At 33.3% G+C, this 25,967-nt stretch overlaps 1 protein-coding gene across 1 annotated transcript in view; it reads left to right on the top strand.

Moving 5' to 3' along the window:
- The first annotated feature begins 17,375 nt into the window (after positions 1-17,375).
- Positions 17,376-25,967, top strand: part of CA10 (carbonic anhydrase 10) — a 550,225-nt gene continuing 541,633 nt past the window's right edge. Inside the window, exon 1 of the mRNA XM_074261822.1 lies at positions 17,376-17,446. The gene's annotated coding sequence lies outside the window, so the exon portion shown is untranslated. The remainder of the gene's footprint in view (positions 17,447-25,967) is intronic.

Raw genomic sequence — 25,967 nt, 5'->3', positions numbered from 1 at the left:
CCTATGACTTTAAAACATGCCTGTGAAAGTGTAAATTTATTATGTACAACATTGTGAATAAACATTCCCTATCCCTTCCTTATTATGTCCCCAACACAGAATATCCTGGTCAGCAAAGTCCTTGATTGTATTGTTCTGGCTAGCTTTCTGGAGGTCCTCCAAATGGGCCTTGGTTTCAGCAGAATAATCACCAGAAGAATAGTTGAGAATAAAGTCCAAAGTCTTTTTTATCTACTTCACAGTCTGTCTCCTTCACCTGGGGCCAGGTTAGCTTTCTCAGGGAACTTCAAATGGGCCTTGGTCTCAGTGGAGAAATGCAGGAGCAAGAGAGCCAACAGGATGGTGGCATTGCATCTCCCGGTCCTTGTTGGCTCTTATATACATATATATGTAATTACATCATTACAGCATACTGATTATGTGTGAACTTAGAGAACCATTACATCCCCATGCTAAGTACCAACTAGATAACCATTATCTCATCAATTCCTTTGAGTTAATACCTTGTTTCAACTATATTTTTCCAGAGTTATGGCTCTCTACATCTCCCATTTTCTTTTGTTTTTGAACATAGGTAGTCATCCCTCCCTGATTTCTCAGAAAGGGGGTGAAAACCAAAGGGGAATGGGAAGTCAAACCAGATTTTGTTAGCGGGTTTCTGAAGGGTCTCATTTGAAACAGGTATACCTAAATCCATCAGCTTGGTAAGGTATGACACAAGTCCATAGTAATATAACACAGGCTAGTAGTGATGTAACAAAAAACATGAGGAATGATACATGTCCATAAGTCCTAGAAGGAAGGTATATATATAACAATCACACATACACTTCCTTCAGCAGCCAAGAGATAGTCCAAAACTAATCTATTGTCCATCACTTCACATTTCAGGGAACCCAATGATTCCTGAAAGTTTTGAGATCTTGCAATAGTCTAATCATGTGTTAGGGAATCTTATCATGATTCCTGCAGGTTTGACATTCTGCAACAATTTTATCAACAATTTTTGATGTTCATGAGTCAATTGCTATATACATTGGGTTAACAAACATGCTTTTTCAGTGGCACATGTAGTCAGAGATGGAACCATCCTATGTTTCTTGAGTTTTCTCCTTTGTTTCAAGATTTTTCTCTTTTTCTGTCTCTCTTCTATGGACAAGGCAAATACATCTTGTTGGCACCCATCTGATTGTTTCTCCATCTGTAGACATGCAAGCAAACCCTCTCCCCTGAGCAGTTAAGCTCTCTGTCTCTTCCATTTACCACTTTCTGTATCTCTCATCATCATCTAGTGATCATATTGGAGCTGATCACACTGGACACTGCCCTTCTATCAGGTTATAAAACCTGTATTCTCCCCACTTATAGTCCCTTTCTCCCTTCAGATTGCTTCTTGGCTGATTGATCATGCAATCCCTTTCTCCTATCTGATTGCTTCTGTGCTGATTGATCATGTCAGAGTCCTGAACTTCTAAAGATTTTCTGGGTATAATATCAGCTGTCATCATCCCTCACCTATTTTTTGCCTGGGGCCCTGGAGCTCGGCCTTGCTTTCTGTTTCCCTGAATCAATCTACGCTCTGATGCCTGATGGAAACCTCTGTTGCATTTTGGACATAGGGTTTTGGGTTTTGTTCTCTCACCCTGCCTTCTCACTCTATCTCTATGCTAACATTGAGCTTTCAGATGCCCTACTTTATCACACTGAAAGTATGATGAGTATCTCTGGAAGTCCCTTGTCAAGAAGGACTCTGTCTTCCCATGTTCTGCATCATAGTCTGGGTATAAAAGGCATTTGTGCCCACTGTGTTTTTTTTTATTAGCTTAAGTATGCACTCTACACACTTTCCTTGGGGTGGGGAAAATTCTTTTCTAGGCATGTGTCCCATTTCAGCTGAAACACTAATTTAGCCCTTATCAAAGTTTCTTGCTTGTCTGTTTTTGTACTCACCCTATTTCCAGGTCATAGGGACTTCTCCACTGGACATCATGTCAGTTGAACTGCTGAGTATAAATCTTAAACCCTACGTTGAATGCCAAAATGTAATTAATGTTCTGTCTAGATTTCTGGAGGTCTCTGTTTCAGCAGAATAATCACCACAAAAATAATCAGAAACAAAGTCCTAAGTCTTTATTATCTCCTTCACAGTCTGTCTCCTTTGCCTGAGGCCAGGCTAGCTTTCTGGAGGACCTTCAAATGGGCCTTGGTCTCAGTGGAGCAGTGCAGGAGACAGGAGAGCCACCAGGATGGTTGGGGGATGGAATGTTTTTCCTCCAGTCCTTGTTGGTACTTATATACTTTATTGTAATTACATGATTACAACATACTGATTATGTGTGAACTTAGAACTATTACATCACCATGCTAAGTACTAAGTATGCATGTAAACTAAATAACCATTGTCTCATCAATTCCTCTGAGTTAACACCTTGTTTCAAGTATATCTCCAGAGTTCTGGCTCTCTGCACTATCTCAGAGTGTTCCAGAAACAATGGAGAAGTAATTCCATTCTCCTTCTATTTAAAAGCTTCCTTTCCTCTGAAAAAAATTACACATATTCTACCCATAAAAAGAAATCACAGGGTGGTATTGTTGGGAGATATCTTGCCTAATGAGGGGAGACCAAAAAAAAACCTACTTAGTAACTATGGTGAATGTCTATTTTTTTGGAACAAAGTGGGTCCTCCTGGTAAAATACAAGTCTCAGGTTGAAGGTGAGGGAGAGTCCTTACTTGGCCCTTGTGGAAGAAGAGGAAATACACTTCTGCAGGTACATCTAAAGAATTAGAGTGTTTTTGTTTGTTTGTTTTACCTCTTATGGTGTTTTCAGGGAGGGGAAGATTCTGGCAGTTGAACCAATGAATTTTGAATGAATGACAGTATCAGAATAGGTTCAGCATTAACTCAGGGCCTTTAACAGGTTGCACTCAAGAGAATTATAACCTCTTAGCTATGTTATTACAAATCACTCTGACTTATGGTGAAAAACTGGTAACTGTAATATAAGTATTGTCATTTCTGCTGTGGCTCTGATATTGCATCGTTACTGCCATATAAATATATATATATATATATATATATATATATATATATATATATATATATATATATATATATACATATATATATATATATATATATATTAGGTCTTCTTAAACTTTTTTTCCAAGTTTAAAAGTTTAAGAAGACCTAATACATACATACATACATATATATATATATATATATATATGTATATATGTATTAGGTCTTCTTAAACTTTTTTTCCAATTATAAACTTTTTTTGCCCCAGAAGTTTTTATTCAACCATGAATATATAGGTATATAAAATAGATATGCAAATCAAACATTTACTGATAATAAAACATAATTTTCTGACTCTCCCCATATTTAGTTATGCTACCCACAGTTTTAAAAGTTTTGTCTTATATCACTAATAATATAAGTCATAGCCAGAGGGCAATCAGCATGTTTAGAGGATTGGAGAATATTCCAGAGAATGATGAACTGATGAAATTGGAAATGTTTAACATAGAGAAGAAAAGATATTGTTCCTTCTGCAAGCTGTAATGATTTGATAGCATGTTCTACTTAGGCAACATATAGAAATCAAAGTCTCATTTCTTCTAAAATGAGGAAGGGAAAACAAAGATTCATGCCCTTTCTTCTCAGCACCATCATTATCATCACCAATATCCTGCTCCTAATTATCATCATCATAGATTTATTGCTATAGTAGTAACTTAGAGATATGGTAATTCCAGTATCATAAATAAAGAACTAAAAGAGATCTTAAAGTCCATATAGCCTGTCATCTTACAGATAAGGCTTAAAAAGATTAAGTGATTCATCCAAGATCTCACAAATAGAGAAAGAGGTAGAGATGTGTATGTGTGTGGGTATGTATATGTATGTTTGTGTGTGTTGAAAACATAGGTTCTTTGGTCCCAAAAGATTGCATCAAATTTGAAGTAGGTAATGAATTTCAATACTACCTAATGTAAACTCTAGCATTTTGGTTCAAAAAATCAACTGCTGCACAATTGCAAGATTGAATATATGTTATTAGATAATAGTTCATGATGAAAAAAATACAGGATTTTTAGTGGACTAATAGTTCATAGAAATCAGCCATGTGACACGATGGTACAAAAAACAAATAACTATTCTAATTTTAAATTACATTGATAGAATTTTGTTTTCCACAGTAATGGTTTCATGATAGTCTACCACAAATAAGCTATACAACCTGAAATATTGTATTTAGTTTTGGACACTACATCTTAGAAATGTCATCAATAAACTTAGAGCCAGAGGGCAACCAGCATGATTAGAAGACTGAAAAATATTCCAGAGGATATATTGATAGAATTGGAAATATTTATCCTGGAGAATAGATTTTGCTGTTCTAAAGTATTTTAAGGGCTGTGAGAAATAATTATTGGGCCTTTTCTGCTTAGCAAAAATGCAAAAGTAGAAGAAAAGAATAGAAATTGAAGAGAGACAGATTCAAGTTCAACTTGACGAAAATGTTCACTAATAATTAGAGTTGTATGTAGGGTGAGGGAGCTGCTTTGGTAAATAATAAATTGTCCATCATTAGTGATTTATAAGCAGAGATCTTTGAGATATTATAGTTGTGATTGCTGTTCAAGCATAGAAATATTAGGAAAGGGTTATGCTAGCTACCTTTTTGAGTTATCTTCCAACTCTTAAGATCCCACAAAATCCAGTGCTTCTTGCCATTATATCACACTGCTTCATTCTTTCTTAATCTTTTCCCAGCACCTTTTCCTGTTCTACAGGATCCAAAGCAAACTACTCTATCCTTTTTCTTTTAGACTCATTTCTTCATTTTATACACACACACACACACACACACACACACACACACACACACACACACACGAGGATTAAGTGACTTATTCAGAGTCACAAAGCTAATAAGTAACTATCGAGTTATTCCTTCCTTCATTTGAAATTATCAAGAGAGCAGGTAGGTGGTGCAATGGATAGAGCACTGGTCCTGAACTCAGGACCAGTGAAATCAGGAGCACCTGAGTGTAAATTTGGCCTCAAATACTTACTAGCAAGTTGACCCTGGGTCAGTCACTTAATCCTGATTACCTCAAAAATATAAATAAAAATAATTAATAAAATTAATAAAGGTATTGTGATATATTAATCTGATTAAAAGCTTTTTGTTATGATTATTAATTTCATATATAAAACTAAGAATCATTGATTATTTAAATTACTGATCTCAAGGTTTTTTCAAATCTTCTTATGGTTGAAATGCAATCTTTTTTGATATACCAACCATTCTGTCAACTATACATTCATGTTTATTGTTATTACTTGTGGGTCACTGCATAACCTGGGGCAAGTTGCTTAACTCTTCTGGGCCTATATTTTTTTTGTGTTTAAGAAATCAATTTATTAGATTTTATATCACATAGCATTTAAAAACTGGGATATATAATGGGGGGAGTGTGATATTGAATACCATCCAAACTGATAAATAACAGCATACATTTAAAACATCAGTTTCTTTGCTTTGGCATTAATTGGCTCTCCTTTGTTGTGAAAAAATAGGTATATACATAAACCCTTAAGGATGCTATAGACCAGTCACAGATGCAGTGTTTTATTCGTTGGTTGCCTGTTCATGAGAAATTAAAACTATTTTCAAATAAATTAAAGATTTTTTTTTCTTTCTTCATCCTGCAAGAGCTTTACTCAAGCATTTTCCTTTCAAGAAAAAAAAAAGATAAGTTTAAAGGGTATTATTCTTGTTCCTTTTCCTATCTGACACCAGGAATAGGGGAGATCCTAAAAAACATAAGCATTAAATATATGTCAACATTTTTGATAAGGATCTAGTTTTTTTTGAAATTCTCTCTGTAAGGAGGAGCTTGCTATCTTTTGAGATCATTCTACCTCTGAATATGTCAAAATACATATGTTTAGTATATAATATAGTATATGTACTATTATAGTTATATACATTATAATTAGTATGCCTGTTTATTATTATAAACATATGAAGCACATATAAATATATATCATAAAATATATTTTATATAAATCTATGATATAAATATACATATATAAATATAAGGAAACAATAATAAATAAAAATTTAATGTAGTTAAAAAGAAGGCACATGTGATTGGGAGATACAGAAAGGTATATTAAAGGTGGGGCTTGTAGCTATGCTAAGGAAAAAAATAAAGGATTCTAAGAGAAGTGAGAAAGGAGTGTATTCCAGTCATAGAGATGGTAAGTACAAGGGCAAAGAGATTAGAGCTGGATCTCTATGTATCAGAATCAAAGAGAACCAGATTACTGGTCCATAGAGTGCAAGAAGAAGAGTAATATATAATGAAGCTGGAATGATAAGTTAGGGCTAAGTTGTGAAGGGCATTAAAAGTCAAATCAAGGCGTTTATGTGTTTATCCTACAAGCAATGAAATACCAGTAGAATGTATTGATTAGGGAATGACATAGTCAGCACTGTGCTGAAGAGAAAAAACCTTTGACAAATAAGTGAAAAATTCATTGCAATGGGGAGAGACTTTAGACAGGGAGATAAATTTAAAGCCCATGGTAAAAATCTATACTGTAGACCTGAACTATGTAGACCTGCCATTTGGCAGTCACTTAAATAGGGGAAAAGGGATGGAAATGAAAGATATTAGGAAGGTAGAAATAGCAAGATTTGGCAACTAATTTGGATAAATAAAGTGAGGGAGAGTGGGTAGTTCAGAATAATACTGATGTTAATAACCTGGGAAACTGGATCAATAGTGATGTCATTCATAGAAATAGGGAAGAATGGGAGAATTGTATTGGGGGAAATAAGATAAGTTCTATTTTGGATATGTTGTATTTGATATGTAACTAGTATATGCAATTTGAAATATAGAATATGTGGTTAGTGATGTGATGCAGAATATATAGATCTGTGATTCATCTGTTTAGAAATACTAATCGAACCCTTATGAACTAATGAAATTACTAAAACAGAGAAAATAGAGAGAGGGAAGAGAAGAGGACTCAGGACTGAGGCCAGGAAAGTATTCATGGTTAGGATCCATAGTATAGTGAATGAGTCAGCAAAAGAGACTGAAAAGGAATTCTCAGAGAAATAGTTGGGGGACTGAGAGGGCATGGTGTCACAAAAATCTTTGGGTTTTTGAGAGGGAAGAGTATATAAAAATGGATAGGAGCCAGCAGTGTTAAATGCATGAGAAAAAGACCAATCAGTTTATTTGCTATATAGTCAACTCTACAAACAAAATTACAATTTAGCATAGAAACAACATGGACAGATGATCAGTAACTTCTTGTAGAACCTATTCTGATTTTTATGATAATTCTTGAACATATGTTGATGAATTAAATCTGCTAGGTGGTTCAGTGAATAGAGCACTAAGCCAAGAGTTGAGAAGACCTGAGTTAAAATTTGGCTTCAAACCATCCTGGACCTGCCACTTAACCCCTGTTTGCTTCAGGTTCCTCATGTATACAAAAAATATACATGCATATTGACCTCCTAGGGATATTGTGGGGTTCAAATAATATATTTGCAAAGTGCTTAGTAGACTGGCTAATACTATATAAATATTAACTATTATTATTATTATTAGGCAGCTAGGCAGCACAGTAGATAGAATGCCAGACCTAGAGGAAGACTCATTTTCCTGAGTTCAAATCTGGCCTCAGACATTTACTGGCTGTGACCCCAGACAAGTCGCATAACTATATTGGCTTCAGTTTTCTCATCTGTAAAATGAGCTGAACATGAAAATGGAAAAAAAAATACTCCAGTATCTTTGCCAAGAAAACCCCAAATGAGATCACAAAGGTTTGGATATGATTGAAAAAGACCAAGCAATAACAATTAAATTATTATTATTAAGAAAAGATTTCAAAGGTCATCTAGTCCAACTCATATTTGAAGTGCAATCCACTGAACATCCCCAATAAGTAATCATCTTCCCCACAATAATGGAGATATCTCATCTCCTGAGATAGCCCATTCTAATTCAGTAGTATTGACAGGAAGTTCTTTTACATCTACTTCTCTGCAATTTCCCCCCACTATTCCCAAAAGTAGCAGAACAAATTTCATTCATATTTCCTCTGCCAGTCCTTCAAATACTTGAAAATATTTATCATGCATCTTCTTTCCAGTACACTAAATATCACATAGTGATAATGCATGCATATATATTTAACAGGAATTTTAGTCCTGTGTTCAAAATATTTTTAATTTTTTATATACTTTGCATTGATTTATGCAGAATCTTCAATATTTCTGTTTATTATTTGTATTTGTCATTTCTTAAGGACATCTTGTGTTTAACTCTCTTCCTCAATAAGTATTTTGGTTGTTTCTATTTTCCTCCATCACATATTACACAGTTTATTGATAGTTATTTTTAGTGTTTCCAATTATTTCCTTTTGCAGCCTGCTCTCATGGCAGGAATATATTAAGGAATATATTAAAATATTAAATTATTTCCTTAAGATACATTCCTTGTTTTGGAATATTAGTTTAGAAATTGGATCAGGTTATGACTCCCTTGTATAAGGTTAGATGTCTTACAAAAGACATAAATTATTAGTATAAATTCGTCATCACTTGGATCAACTGCCTTTAAGTTTGGGCACATTGGATTTTACCTCTTTAAAATATATTTTTAATCAGATGGATTTGAGATAGTTTTAATTTTAGTGTGACTGAATGTTTTTCAAATATTACCTCCATTCAATAAATATTTGAATGTCTAATATTTGTAGGGTCCAGTAGTACCTATTATGAGTATAACAATGTGATGTCCCCACTTCTCCAACTTAAACATCTTCAGATCCTCAGTTCTTCAACCAATCCTTATATAATATAGACTCAAAGCCATTCATAATTCTGGTTTTCCTGCTTCCAGATATGATCTCATCTAGAATTGAGCATTGTATTTCATATTAGGTCTGTCAAGGGCAAAAAATTTGGTTATATCACTTGAGTATTCCTGGAAATTTTGTCTCTTTATATAGTCCTAGATTGCATGAACTTTTTTGATTATCATTTACTGCTGATTCAGAAAGCTCTTGGTATTTTTCATTGATGGTTTCCATATCTCAAGTACAAGTCTCACATATCTCCAAGATATCTACTGTTGTTTTGGGCCAATAAAAATAATTTCTTGCTAGATTAGGATTTTCTCTTGACCTATATATCCAAGGTTCATGACCTGGTAGAGACTACTGTTCAAGACCTTCATAGCCTTGGAATTTGGTATCACTAACTGCTACCTGGTACCATATGTGAAATCAGCAATAAATATAGTACTACATTACACAGCTCCATTTCTATTTTTTTTCAAAGGTAAAAACTCTTCTATGGCCAGGAAAGGTGATGTTGTATGCTAAATGGTAAAATGCTAAAGCTGATGCATGTGTGGTTGACAAAATGAGTGAAGTCTTTAAAAATGCGATCTTGTTAATACCATGATTTCCACATAATTTCAGACTGGCCTTTCTTGTTTTTTTTGTTTCTAGTCGTCTTCATTCATATGTCTATGAGTTTGATCATTCAGTGATTTGACAGTAGTAGAATCATTTGTAAATGTATATTCACAGTCACCAGATTCTAGTAAAGTCCTTAACTCTTAGGGATTCATTAGGCATAGTCACCGATACCTAACAGAAGCCCTGCAGAACTAGCATTTATCAGATGACAACTTTATATTAGCATTCAACATTTAAATCAATCATTTCTCATTCTCCTCCATGGATTTTGTAAAATAAATAAATAAATAACAAAATAACAAAGCAACTATAAAAACAACAAAAAGAGAATATCTATATACTATTCTATACACTATTGAAGAATAGCAAATGACCCAAAGAAGTCTTGGATTATATATTAAAACTTGTAAGAATTATTCTTGACAGTAGAAAACTATCTTCTCATTTTCTTCCATCATAATAACTTTTAAAGTATTTTGTTATGAATTTAATAATCATAAACTAACATATCAATATAGAAAGAATAGAAAAAAGATTGATTATGAAATCAGTTGGTTTTAAATGTAAATATAAATTTATTATGGTCATGATAAAAATTACATTCTGCAGTCTCCTAAATTTTGTTTTACTTATTTTCTGTTTTTTTTTATATTTCCTAGATTTTTCATTTCTTTATTTTTAATGTTTTTTTTCTTTCTTTCCATCACTTCCCACAAACTCCACCCTTCTCTGAAATTACTTTACAACATATTCAGAATTTTGTCCATTTTGTTCAAATCTTAGTTAAAATTGTGTTCAATAAATATGATATGCAAAAGCAGCCATTCACATACATTGGTATATAATAATTAGGCTGTAAACTAATATGTAAATGTAAAGAATATATAGTCTTCATATGATCATGCAATTAAAATCATTGACTAACAGTTAGCATATGAAAAGATAATTAATATCTATAGAGTCAATGATACATGGAAATAAGCATCAACTTTTTCAATGATCCATGATAAATTAATTGCAATAGCACAAGAAAAATACCTTTATAATTCTGTGACATAAAATGATAACTGGTCAATTATAAGAGAAGAAACTGTCATAGAGGGAAAAACAAAATGAAAATTTAAAATTAAAAGATGCATCACATGGCAGCTAGATGGCACAGTGGATAGAGCACCAGCCCTGAAGTCAGGAGGACCTGAGTTCAAATGTGTGACCCTGGGCAAGTCACTTAACCCCAATTGCCACAGCAAAAAAAGAAGAAAAAGAAGAAGATGCATCAGAATCTGTACTTGTAAGAAACAATTCTAGTGAGGAAATAAGAAAATATTTTGAAGTAAAAATAAAAAAAAATAGAACAAAAGAAATAAGTGTGCTAAAAATAAAATTTGGCTCAAAACTGAAAAAAAAAAAAAAAAAAGCATAAAAAGCCCAGTTCCAAGATTTGCATTCTTATTATGACTCCTGTGTGGAATTTAAGCAGACTTACTCAAAGAAAAGAAAAACAGTCTAAAAATGAAAACATCTCACATGAGAAACCCTACCTGCTACAAAGTGAAAGCAGTATTTACTATTTTGATCTAAAAATAGTACAAGAAGCTCGTAGCAGTGCATGTACTATTCTCTTTAAGATTACAGAAAGACAGTATGTCACTATATTAATTATCCAAAGAAGGATTGCAACAATTATATTACTCACCAAATATACTCAAGACACAAAGTTGTCCTCACAACTATGTAGAATATCCTTCCTAAAAAAAATATAAAAGTACAATATTTTCACTAATCACCAGAAGGTCTTCAGATTCTCAATGTTGTGACTACTCTTCCCTCAGTACCACTATTGCCTTTCTCCTTTTCTCCAGCAGAAAGATTCTTGCAACAGCAAATGAAAAAAAAAATACATTCTGTATTCTACATTCTATCTGGAATCTTCTGTGATTATGTGCAGGTCTTAATACTTCCCAGTCTGTCTATCTGTTACCTTTGTTGGACTTTCTGGGAACTTCCTCATGCCTGTATGTGTAAAAAAGATTAAATTACTCTGCTTGGTCTCAAAGAGTAGACCTAAGACAAAAATTGAAAGTTATAGGAAGATTGATCATTTTTTCACTTACCAAAAGAGTAAATTTTCTAACAATTAGAAAAGGAACCTAAAAATGAAGTAGCTTTACCTTATCAATCACTGGAAGTCTTTGAATAAATATCACTTACAAGAATGCTATAAAGAGATTCTTATTTTAGAAAGTGACATCTCTAGATGAATGCTAAAATTCTCTGATGGAAATGACTTCCTTATTCTTAGTCCATTTTTTTTTATTAGAACATGTTGTCTGCTTGTTTCTAAATTGAGTTATGTGTACATCTATATTTATTTTTGATAATTTTATTGATGTCTTTGGTTTTTTATATCATTTTATCAGTTTTATCAAATTTTATCAATATCTCCAATATTCCTTTCTCTACCCCTCCAAGAAAGCCATCCCATATACTAAGCAGTATTTTTAAAGAGAAAAGAGAAAAAAATGAAAAAATCAGTGCAATTATTAATGTTTTTGAAAAAGTCTAAAACCATTTGCAATGTATAACATATGTAGACATACGTCACTTCATAAAGGGGTAAATTGTGGGTTTTATTTCATATCTGTTCATTCAAGTCATGGATGAACTTTATAATTTTGTTATATTCACTTTTATTTATTTGTCTTGTTAGTGTGGTTCTTTCCGTTTACTTTGTTTTAATCATTTTGCATATTTTTGCTTAGATATGCTTATTTCACTCTATATCAGTTCATGCAGATTTTTCCATGCTTCTCGGTATTTTTCATATTTCTCATTTCTTACAGCACAGCAGTACTCTATTATATTGATTTATACTACAGTTGTTTAGCTATTTCCCAGTCAATGGACATCTGCTTTGTTTCTAGTTCTTTGTTATTCCCAAAAGTGCTGCCGTAAATATGTTGATGTAAAAAGGGATTTTCTTATTATCAATGACTTCTTTAGGCTATAAGTTCAGTAATGGAGTCTTTGGTTCAGAGAATTTGGACATTTTAGTCATTTGATTTGCATAATTCCAAATTGCTTTCCAAAATAGTTAGATCATTTCATAATTCTACCAATAATATATCACTGTGAGTATTATTCCAACCCCCTACAACATTGATTATTGCCATTTCTTTTGGAAATCATTGCCAATTTGCAGAGTCTTTATTTTCCTGACTTCAAAAACATAGGGTCACATTCATGACACAGCAAGTGAGCAGAGTAGGTTTTCAGTGGAGTCTCATTGTATAGTTTTACAAAATGTGGTCTAGAATACAGTTGTTTTACAAGCCAGAGAGCATTTTCCCTCTACACAGAAGTACATTTTTTGAAAAATTTTTAATTTTTAAAGCAAAAAGCAGTAAAGCAGAAATAGTAGATAGCTACATCAGAAGTCTTGGGTTCAAATTGTAAATCTACTCAAATAACTTTATGACTTCACCAATTTAGTTCATCCCTCTAAGTCTCCTTTTCTTTATCTGTAAAATAAAGATAAATAGCCTGGCAAACTCAGAAGACTCAGTGGAGATAAGGCATATATCAAATGGCTTTGAAAAGGATCCTAATAAAGAGAGAATATGATGGTAGAATCAATAAACTAGAGAAAACAGTATGATGGAACTCAAAAGTACATCTAGAAGATTTGGAAATGGTCATGGAAAAAAAATCTTTGTCACAAACAAGCAAAATTTAAAAAGAGAAGGGGGAGGAAAGGGATGTTGCATAAGACTTTCGATATGTAAAAGAGGAGAGAGAGATAAACTTGGTCTTTGATTTTCTCATAAAAGTATGAGGCCAGGTCCTATCTAAGAAAGTATAGCATGGATGGTTTGAAAAGATAAGGCTTGGAATAGCTAAACCCAAATCTCTTAGCAGTAAATATATCGTTTCTTCCTCACAATTTATTGTAAAGCCAAGTAAAATAAACTTACCATTTTGGGTTCTGTAATGAGCTGTGTGATATAAAACGATGAACAATCACTGGACTGGGAGCCGTAGGAAACTTGAATTCTAGTTTACCACTACCTGTGTGTCTATTTTAACTCTCTGGGCTTTCTCTTCTTCAAGTTTTCTCACTTGTAAAATAAGAGTATTGGATTAAGTAATCTCCAAAGTCTCTCCCAATCCTAACATTTCTTGTACTTGTTTTGATACAGACATGGCTACAGTAATATAAGAATCATAAAACTGAAATATGTTTTCTTTACTGTCCAGAGAAGGGCTCTTGCTGTGTAAGCCCTTTAATCTGCCACTGATGGCCACTTCTGTTGTCAGTACAACATATTCCCCATGTGCTGGTGTATCTTTTAAAAAGATTCTAACCCAGGGGCCAAGTAGAAACAGAACACAATATTCTTTCTTATTGGTCTGCTAGTTTTGAAAAATTCCCTGTTAGATCATCAGTGATTCTAAATCAAATGTAAATAACACAAAAACAATAGTTGGTGACCTGGAAGAGAGTTATTTAAATCATAAAGAGACCTTTTGGAAACCAGAGATTTCTAGATGACTTCTTTTAAATGAGCTCTTTTAAAAAATAGTTTTCTTCATCACCAGCCCTGAAGTCAGGAGGACCTGAGTTCAAATGTAGCCTCAGACACTTAACACTTCCTAGCTGTATGATCCTGGGCAAGTCACTTAACCCCAACTACCTCAGCCAAAAAAAAAAAAAAAATATATATATATATATATATATATATATTTTTTTTTTTCTTCTTTTAATATTCTTTCATTAATTCAATTCTTTTTAGAATGCTTTTAAAATATCTGTTTTTTTTAAATTTGTCTAGTTTTTTGTACATTTGACCTTGTTATTGACTTTTGGTTTTGTTAATGTAGAGAATCCCCTCTCAATGCAGATTGCTTACTACTCTGTAACTTCTGGTCTTAAATCAATCCATTAGCAAGCATTTATTTATCACCTGCTGTGTGCCATATGCTATACTAGGTTGTGGGGATTCAAAAACAAAATGAAAAAGTCTCTGTACTCAGAGAGCTTATACTCTCTCAGGGAAAACAGAATGTATAAATGTAAGTAGATACAAAATATGTGTGAAGTAAATAGAAGGTAATTTTTAGGAGGAAGGTATAAAATTAGCCTATTTTTTAAAAAGCATAACTTTAAGCAATAGAGAAGGCATGGAATAGGGGATAGCAAGCTGTCCTTAGATTCAAAAAGACCTGGGTTTAATACCTGGCTTTGACACATTTGGGGTTTTTCAGAGATAGAGTTAAATGACTTGTCTAGAGTAACACAGCTAGTAAGTGTCTAATATTGGATTTGAACTCAGATCCCTCTGATTTCAATTCCTGTACTCTATCCACTATGCCACTTATCTGCCCTTCTGAGACATTTTTTGACTGACCCTGAAGAAACCACAACTTCTGAGTGACTGAGATCAAATAGAAACAAATCAAGTATACATAAATATTCTTCTGGCAACATATTTGCTTCATTTTAAAATGTACTCTTATCCACATTTTATTGTATCTTAACTTATTTTGCTAGATATTCCCCAATTACATTTTAATCTGCTTCAGGCACATGCAGGAATATTGTGGGCCACATGTGGCCCCCTCTGCCTTAGACAATTATATAGTCCTAGATTGCAGAGAAGTTGCTGATCTGTATTCATGGAGAAACATTCCCCATCCCAATCAATTTATAGAAGCAGAACAAAAAAGCTATAGTACAGTATTAAAAAGTATAGTACAGTATCAATAAACCAGTTTTCTTTTGGATATTTTTGAAGGGAAAAGAATCTTTGTACTAAAATAAAGTATCCTAAACCGCACTCAATAAAATGCATTCATTTTCTTCAAGCTCCTCTATAACTATAATACTTTGTAATTGGTTGGACATTTTGTTTAAGTTGATTGATTCTAGGGCTGAATCTGGTTCTCCACAAAGTATGTTAAGGAAACTTTACTAAAATTCCTCAGTTCTTATCACTTATAAATAGATGGTGTTCTGATTTGATTTCCTTACACACAGCCATTTGCAATCATCTTTCATAATTCCACTTTAGAATACATGCAATTGCTCGAAAAGCAATTGAAGAATACTGAAGAGATATTAAAGTGTTTTACCACTTATAGAGAATTATTAAGGCAGTTTTGGTTAGCTGTGTTGATCAGAATGGTCTACATCTTCTTCCATTTACTATGATAGGTAGTCTGTGGAGTCTAAAGACCTAGTTTTGAATTCCATCCCTGCCATTTTCTAGTCATATCAGTTTAGGCAAGTCACTTCACTCCTCTGGTGGACTAGATGACCTCTAAGATCCCTTCTCTCTCCAAGTTTATGATCTAGCCATACAAACCTGCTAGATGATCTCAGTAGGTAATAATCTCTCTCTAGCCTTTATGCTTTTGCATATACTAATTTCCACAAGTCTGGGATGTATTTCCTCCTTCCCTATACCTCAAGACATCTATTCTTAGTTCTCAACTTCTCCCCAAGGACTTTCTCTGTTTATGTTTCTCTGTCTTTCTGTCTCCCTATCTTTCTCCTTTTATGTTTATATGTATATTTATAATAAAATGTAAGCATTTGGAGACAAAAACTTTCATTTTTGTCTATAAATTGTCTGCAGCTAGCAAAGAACATTATAGTATATAGCTCATTTCTTAAATATTTGTTGTGTCGTGTTGTATGATATGAAGTCACATTGCTACTTCAGACAGACAAACCTAGATAATAACTGTTTCTATTATTATTAGCAATAATAATTATTATTTTATAATAGTAACAATGATCATTATGATTAATAATTATTGTTTCTATAATGATAACAACAGTAATTGTTTTACTTAACATTGATAATTATTGTTATAATAATGTAATAATATAAGTGTTGTTATTAATGTTAACATTCTTATAATAATATCTATTATTACAGATGATATTGTCATAATAATAGCAACAATAATTGAAGAAAAATAGCAAGTATATAACATAACTCAATAATTATATTTAATATTATTGTAACATATTCTTATAATAATAGTAATAATATTATGAACTATAATAACATTTTATAGTTTTATAAATTTGATGAAGTTATTTTACACATAATGTTTTATAACAGGGCTGCTTATACCTTTCCTACTTGCTAACATTTTTTTTGCCTGAGAAATTTTTACATGTCCCTGATAATATAGGTATATGATAGATATACAAATAAAACATTTACTAATAATAAATTATAATTTCCCAACCCCCAAATTCAGTTATAAGACCCTACATGGAGTTGTGATGCACAGTTTAAGAAGCTGGGTCCTAGAAGATCCTGGAGATACCTTCTATTTCTTACAATCTACATAAAATGTTCCATCTAAATGTTATGTGTGTGTGTGTGTGTGTGTGTGTGTGCCTGCACACACACATAGTAAAGTCCTAAAGTATTTAATATGCTATTTTCTATGAGTGGGTTAGAGTAAGTTTCTTTTATTCATTGCTCAGTCATGAATTTTCTTCTCATTCTCTCCTTTGCTCTTCATTTCTGATCTTTCAGGGGCAATTTCTGCTTTGCATATTTACCAAGGGAAATGGATATGATAAAGAAAATGGGATAAATATAAGTTGAACATTTTTAACATACACATACACATACACATACACACACATCCTAACATCTCTGATATCTAAAAGGGCACTATTTGGAAGAAAAAATTTTAGCTGCTGATTTTTTCAGTTTGCCAATTGCATATAAAACAATTAACTCATTTCATATTCTAAGAGCTAAGACATTATACTTATTTAACAAATTTTTACCCTATTTTATTTTTTAGCTCAACAGAATTCACCAAAAATCCATGAAGGCTGGTGGGCATATAAGGAAGTGGTCCAGGGGAGTTTTGTTCCAGGTAAGCATATATGAAATATCTGTTTCTGTTTATAAAGTGGAGTAAAGGAAACTTTGGATAGAGGTTTTTACTCAGAATTTCTGACATACTGAAGATTTAACTAGTATGTACTGCAAAATAGTATCTTGTGAATCACTAGACATCCCCACAAAGGAAAAGGGCATAGAGAATGGCATCTCAACCATCCTATACTTTTCAACCTACAACTTCCTATCATCTTAACCAGAATGTGCTTTTAAATGCAAACCTTAAATTTACAAGGTCATTACTACTACTAGGCAGCAGTTGCAGGGATGAAGCTTACAAATCTGGTTGTCTGCTATTTGACTCAGATATATAGAACAACCTCTTAATGTTAATGAAAGACGAAATGTGTGAAAGCTGAATGTGGAGGAGAATCTTGCTGGGCTGTGTGCTGTCAATGATGTCACTTCAATAGAAAGAAAGGTCTGGACATGTAACAGAATTAGGGAATCCTGCCAAACACCTGATAAAAAATAACAGGTGAGATGAATGAATAGAAGCAGCGTGGGGAGAGAGGAAAGAAAATCATAGACAGGCTAGATCTTGGTACTGCCAAACTACAATTTACCTTGCATGTGAAAATGAAAAAGAACAGGGAGAAACAAGCAGAATTTGAAAAAGATAAAAATGAAAACTATTTTTCCTTACCTTGTTCCTAATTCTGTTCCTAGTTGCTCATGTCAGTTTCAAAGATTTTTTTCAGAGTGGAGGTCTAGGGGTCAGGAGGAATATAGGGGAAGGCACAAAAATAAATGAAAGTAGGAAAAATAAAATGAAGTTAAGAAGGAAAGAGAGGAGAAGTCTTTCAATGTTGTTTGTATCCTTTTAGAAGTGGATGAATTGAGAATCAGTGTTGATAAAAGTAGAAGCAGGGAACTTCTCAGAAAGTCAGGGCTATATGCCAGAGGTCTAAATCAAGATATTCTTGACACTTCCCAGGGAGAAGACAAATATTAATTCATTCACAGCATATTCTTCTAGGCCACCCTTTTTCCCTTTTCAAAGAATAAGGGAAGAATTGAAAGAAGGAAATAAGCCTACTATATTATTATTATTATTATTAAGTGGCTACTATATACCAAACACTGTGCTAAGTTCTTTTTTTTTTTAAACAAATATCGTGTCAGTTGATCCTTATAACAGTGCTAGATGGTAAAATGCTAATATGTCATTTTATGTCCTTTGTTGTTGTTCAGTTGTTATGATTCTTTGTGATTCCTTTTGGGTTCTTTCTGGCAAAGATAATGAATTGGTTTCGCATCTTTTTCTCTAGCACATTTTACAGGTGAGGAAACTGAGATGAACAGGGTTAAGTGACTTGACCAGGGTCATACAACAACCAACTATCTGAGGTCAAATTTGAATTCAGATATTCCTGACTCCAGGACCACTGCTCTCTCTATTCATTGAGCTATCTATAACATCTGGAACTGGCATCTTTCAGAAACCTCTAGTACATTGGGAAGTCAGCAGAATTCAAAAACGAAATAATGAACAAAACCCAACAGAAAGTTGTTGCATGAAGTTTAGTACCTAGGTTTTCTTCTGGTGCTGGTGATTTGTAGCAAATGAAGCTGTGTGAAGTTGAGAATATCTTTAAGAACTCTATACAGTTGAGATTTCACATTTTCAATGAAAGTGAGATGACAAAGCTTGTGTACTTTTCTAAAAGGAAGATACTTCATTGTCTTGGAATCACTGAAATTCATTTAATTACCCCAAAGTACCCTTCTCCTGTTTCCCTATATGTGTTGTCTTCCTTTTTTAGAATGTGAACATTTGGGAGGCAGACATCATTTGGTTGATTTTGCATCCTCTGCACTTATCACAATGCCTGATACATAGTAAATACTTTATAATAAAAATTATAACTGTTCATGTCTTTTCATTCATCTATCTATCGATCCATCCAGAAATCTATCTGTCTATTCCCTAAAGCTAGAAAAGATTACTTGTCATATCTGAGTCATCCCTTCTAAAGAAAGCTTGTGTTCTGGGAAGAGAGAGCATGAGTACCTTTCTTTTGAAGAGGGGAACTCAGTATCCATATTACAACACACACACAAAAATTAGGGGATTATTTACATTATAGAATGATTTACCCCTGAGTTCCTTTAGTAGGACAATTTAAATAAATTTTGATTTATAAAGATTCATTTTACCCATAACTTCTTAGAAGGGTACCTATATGTACAAGGTATCTTTCTCTTTGTTCTCTAGACTGTAAACTCCCATATATATATAAAATGATCAGAAAATGGAAATTCTCATCAAACATTCTGATAAATTTATTAAGTCCCATGTATATAATTAACAACTTTCAAATAGATAGAAAATCCTGATATCTAATGCTCAGAAAGTAAATTTTTTCTTGTTTTGATGATTCAAGCAATAAATCAACCAAACACTAAGTTCTTACTATGTACCAAGCATTTTGCTATGAATACAAAGACAAAAAATAAAATAGACCTTGCTCTTAAGGATCATGAGAGAAAACATGTACATACATAAGTATAGGAAGAATTTAAGAAAAGGAAGGTACTAGTAATTGGGGGAATCATCACTTTAAAATGAGAGAGGATCTTAGAGATCATCAAATCCAATCCTCTGATTACACAGATGAGGAAACTGAGGCACTTGCCTGAGCTTGTAAATATGCAAGGTATAATTTGAACCCAGATCTCCTTGACTCTCAAGTTCAGCATTGTATTTCATTACACTTTGTTGCCTTTCCAATTAGGCAAAGATCTATGTGGAATGTTGTATTGAAGTAGTATCTTGAAGGAAGACAGGGATTCTAAGGCTGAGATGGAGTGAATATATTCTGATCTGGGGAATGTCTTGTGCAAAAACACAGAGAATCATGTGTAAGGAATAAATACACCATATAAGGTAGGAAGGATAGTAATGTATGTTGTTGTTGTATAATCATTTTTAGTCATTTCTGGTTCCTCATTTCTTGGCAAAGATACTAGAATGATTTACTATTTCCTTCTCTATCTCATTTTATAGATGAGGAAACTGAGGCAAACAGGATTATCCAGTGTCACACTGTTAGTAAATATTTGAGATTATATTTGAACTCACTAAGATAAGTCTTTTTGCCTTGGAGCGTGGCATTCTATAAATTATATTTCTAGTTGCCCCAATGTATGATGAGTTTAGAAAAATAGATTGAGATAAAACAATGTCACTTTAAGTATTTATATTTCCTTCCAGAATAATTAGGGAGATGCTCAAGTTGACTGAGAAGGAAAGTGAAATGGTGACAGGTATACTTAAGGAAAAGCATTTTAGTAACAATACGGAGAATTGACTGGGGTCCACTGAGGAAGGGAGACCAATTAGGAGTCTGTTGCAATAATGTAGATAAGAGGTGATGAAGACCTGAACTATGTTGGTATATGTATGAAATTGATATTCCAAATCTTAAAGCATCAGAACCAGGTGTTTCAGGGTTGGGTTTAGAGACTTTCTGGTAAAATGAAAAAAAAAAAGTTGAGAATGCATTTGGGAATGGGAATAAGGAAAGGGAGGAATTTTTCAGCAGTCAATCTCAATTAACTGCCAAGTAAATTGTTTGCTTTGTTTAAGAAAGATTCTCTTGAAACCTTGGAATAAGTTAAGAGAAATGAAAATGGGAAACAGGAAAGAGAACAAGAAACTAGAGTCTCCTTTGTCCCTATTAACATCCTTGTATAAAGAGTCTTGACAGGTAATTACTATGATGTGGAGCATTTCTCTCTAAGCTCTAGAGGTACCTGTCCAGTGTGTTTATGGAAATGGGGAATTGAGTTGTGCTAATGGAAAACAGGGCCTTACAGAAAGCCTTTGGCCAAGAGGTATGCCCCCACTTTGCACTTCTATGAGATAGAGGGGAATGAATCTGTTGACCCTTTTTATAGATGTTAAATGACAAGTTCTCTTGTCTGCAAACCTTTCTCCTTGGAGTAAGTAGGTAGCAAGAAGTATTTTTTTTTCTTTTTTTTAAATTACAGCTTTTTATTTTCAAAATAAAATGGATAATTTTCAACATTCACCTCTACAAAGCCCTGTGTTCTAATTTTTCCCTCCCTTCTCCCAGTCCCCTCCCCCAGTCAGCAAGTGATCCAATATATGTTAAACATGTGCAATTCCTCTATACATATTTCCACAAATATGCTGAACAAGAAAAATATGATGAGAAAAAAAACAAAATGCAAGTAAACAAAATGAAAATATATTGAGTGAAAATATAATGTGATCCACATTCGGTTCCTACTGTCCTCTTTCTGGGTGCAGATGACTTTCTTCATCACAAAATCATTGGAACTGTTCTGAATCATCTCATTGTTGATGAGAGCCATCTCCCTCAGAATTGATCGTTGTATAGTCTTGTTGTTGTTGTGTACAATGATCTCATGGTTCTACTCATTTCACTTAGCATCAGTTCATATAAATCTCTCCAGACTTCTCTTAAATAATCCTGCTGATTGTTTGTTATAAAACAATAATATTCTGTAGCATTTATATACTGTAACATATTCAGTCATTCTCCAATTGATGGACATCCATTCAGTTTCCAGTTTCTTGCCACTACAAAAAGAACTGCCACAAACATTTTTTGCCCATTTGGATCCCTTTCTCCTCTGTATGACCTCTTTAGGCTACAAGCCCAATAGAAACACTGCTGGATCAAAGGGTATGCACAGTTGGATAGCCTTTTGGACATAGTTGCAGATTGCTGCTCAAAATGGTTGAATCACTTTGCAACTCCACCAACAATGTATTAGTGTCCCAGTTTTCCCATTCCTCATTTTCTTTTCCTGTAATTTTAACCAATCTGAGAGGTGTGTAGTGGTACCACAAGAAATAATTTGAATGGATTCCCTGACCTTGCTGTTATGTGGTCAGTTAGAACCAACTCCATTACCTTGGATTCTTGAAAATATGGAAGAAGCCATGTGTGTTCACATCTCTAGTCTGTCCATACTTGTGCCAAGACAGACTTATGCTTAAAAACCATGGCCTTCCATCATTTTCAGAATTTTCCCAATCAATCAGCAAGCTCTTTTCAAGGACTTACTGTATGCTTAAGATGACAGAGATGAAATAAAACTTGTCCTTGCCTTCATGGAACATTTTTTAAATATTCCATCAGGAAAAACCAAATATGCATATATTCATTAAAATTATATAAAATTAATATAAGTTCATGAGAACTTTGGGAGTTAGGACTGGTTTATGCAAGAAGATGGTGCTTGATCAGAATTTTGAAGAATGCTAAGGATTCTAAAAAACAGATCATTCTGATTTTGAACTCTTTCCCAGACATCCTTTTGAAATGACTAATAACCAGTTGGTGATGCAGGACTAAAGGCCAGGGGTGAGACTGTAAATGGATGTATTGATATGAGAATCATCTTGCTACAGATTATAATTAAACCTTTATTAAATGGAAAAATGTTGTTACTTGTAATATGCTTGCCATTTAGAATGCCTTTATCTAAATTTGAAGAACCTTATCTCCAAGTTGAATTCAGAGTGGTTAAATTTTTTAACCTTGGCAACTTCTAAGCATAATCAACTAAGATACTGAAGTAAGGGGTGAGTTTAGGCTCATGATGTATCTTTGGAAAGCTTATGAAGGCTTTCCTTATGAAAGCTTTCCTTCTCAAAACTCATGAAATTAAAAAAAAAACTATAGAAGAAAACCTGTCATGAACTTTGTAAGGTTCCTGTGATATAGATAAGGCAAAGATTATTATAATATACATGAGATAATGATGGTTTATTATTATTAAGTGACTTACTAAGGATCTCATACTTTTTAAATGGATGGTCTAGAAATCAAACTCATGACTCCAAGTCCCTGCTACTTTTACTTTACCATACTGCCTCTTATCACACTGAGCTACTCTCTGATGTGATAAAAGAATACAATCCCAACATCTATGAAGAGAGAAACTTTCCCTGCATGAATTTATTTAAACTGAATGGTAATTCACTTTCCTCTTTAATTTTATGTTCTTGAAGAGAGATGTTTAGAAAAAAGATAAGTTTTGATAATTCATTACATAAATATATTTTAGGAAAGGACTGCTCATGGAAGAATAGTTTCAATTAGCTACATAAACTTTGTCTTTGAATCATCAAGATGAATGATTATTAGGAAAGTTTTAACTTGTAATTCAGATCTGAAGGAAATAAAGGACAAGACTGGCTAGTTGCACCAATGCTTATGGACAGCCCCAGCAATTAGATAGAAGTTATTCTTGGGGTGAGTTTTTTAAACCATGTGCCATTTACAAAACTTGATCACCATAGTTAAAAAAAACCAAAAGAATGATTTCTCTTCAAGTCCCTTAAAACCAAGGACTTGCTAAAATATTTTGATTATTATGATTAACAGGTGTCAGAGGATTTAGTTTCAAATTCTACCTCCATCTGTAATGCTTTGTGTGATTTGGGGCAAGTGATTTAACCTCCCTAGGCCTCAGTTTCATTATCTGTAAAGTGATGAAGTTGGACTAAATGACTTCTGATAATTCTTCCAGTTCTAGATCTACAGTCCTAGTATCTGTCCTTGATCCTTGAATTCTAGTGAACTGTGTCATTTAAAGTAACTATATATCCATAAAAAAGCTTTTCAAAATGTTCAAAATAGACCTAATGCTATAATTGAAATGTTTTCCCCTGTATAGCTCTCATTATCACAACATACATGCTAAACCAAAAATATTTTTCCTAAGATGTTAAGATCTTTTGGATAACCCTAATTTTGTGTCTCTGTGTAAATACTGTTAAGTCTTGTCTCTTACTATTTTTTTTTTAGTTTTTTAGATCTGTATTGTTTTATATATCATTAAATATATTTAGAATCTTGATACCTTCTATGGAGGAGTCAATATAATTAGTTGTTAAGGTATTAATCAAAGCCAAATATTGCCATCATGAAAAGTATTTGACCCAAAAGGCCACTTGTAAACTCTTTTGATACTTAACTGCAGTCATTATTATTCTGTATTGAAGAATCCCATAAACAGAACAGTCTTATGAAGGCTGCCATGATTTCTAGTATATGCTGATCAAAAAGAGAGAGTTGTAAGGTGAGCCTGATGATCACTCTAAAGCAGGGCTGGATAAAACTGTATCATATTCCATATACTTCAAGCTGTGTTCCAGTGAATCATAGAGCCACAGGTGAGGACCTCTCTCAATATTCATTTTCTGATTTAAAAGATTTCTTTCATCTATGTTCTCACAGTTAGATTATATTTCTGGTGTTTTGGGAAATATTTCATTCTTTATAGTCATGCCTCATGTCCCAGGAGTTTAAAGACATTAATGGAATTCAGTGACTCAAAGAATGTAAGAACCAGGTAGCTCAGTGGTATAGTTGATAGGAGCACTAGGTTTGAACTAAGAAGACTTGAATTCAAATTTATACTTGAGACACTAGCTATGTGACCCTAGGCAAGTCACTTAATTCAGTTTGCCTCAGTTTCTCCATTTGTAAAACAAGCTAAAGAAATAAATGATATGGAACCATTACAATATCTTTGCCAAAAAAAAACATGAAAAGGGGTCATGAAGAGTAAGACATGACTGAAAATTACCTCAGTGTTAGATATTAGACACTAAACAATAACAATATTATTTGCTAGACAATACTTTAGGGATCATCTAATCTAATCTCCTTATTTTACAGAGAAAGTAACTGAAGGTTAAAAGTGTGATTTGTCCAAGGTCATATAGCAAATTTAGTGTCAAAATCAAAATGGAAACTCAGGTCTTCTGACTCCAAACCTCTTATTCTTCCCAGCATCCACAGTGTAATAGCCACTAAGAGAGAAAGCAGCTAAAGAGTATCAAATTCCAAATGAGAAAATGAGTTGTTGTTTATGTTCAAAATACGATGGAATTGAAAAGTGCTATCCCAGAGAGCAGATGAGAAAAAGCACATTGAGCTATCTGTTTATGAGGACTAGCCTGGCTTGGTTAGGCTGACTTCAGGTGAGGGAATTTTTAACCATAGCAATTTTGAAAGGGATTTTATTAAGTTACTGAGGAATTGTGATCTGTTCTGGTGGAAGGAATCCCCACATAGATATTTATTAGGCATCCTTGAAGGAGTGAAAAAGTTCATTTACATATGACGATGCTTTTTAAAAACTGTTTTCCCAAAGATGATCTCATTATATCATTCCTATGAGTTAGAATTAGGATTATTTTATCTCTGAAGAAATTTATTTTCACAGATGCCAAATTATTTCCTAAGATAAATCGTGCATTGCTGGCAGAATTTAGGCCAATGACTAACTCCATAAAAAAGAGACACCCAAGTTGTGCAATGAAGCTAGCATTGGACCTGCACTTGGCATTATTGGATTTCAAATCCAACCTCAGGCAATTATTAGCTATGTGACTGGACAAATCACTTAACCACTCTCTACCTCAATTTCTTTGCCTATAAAAATGGGAATGATAGAACTTCCTGGGTTGTTGTGAGAATAAA

Source organism: Sminthopsis crassicaudata, chromosome 4 (assembly GCF_048593235.1).
Source record: "Sminthopsis crassicaudata isolate SCR6 chromosome 4, ASM4859323v1, whole genome shotgun sequence".
Classification (NCBI taxonomy): Eukaryota; Metazoa; Chordata; class Mammalia; order Dasyuromorphia; family Dasyuridae; genus Sminthopsis; species Sminthopsis crassicaudata.
Note: the sequence above shows the minus strand (reverse complement) of the source record. Positions and strands in the feature narration are given on the sequence as shown.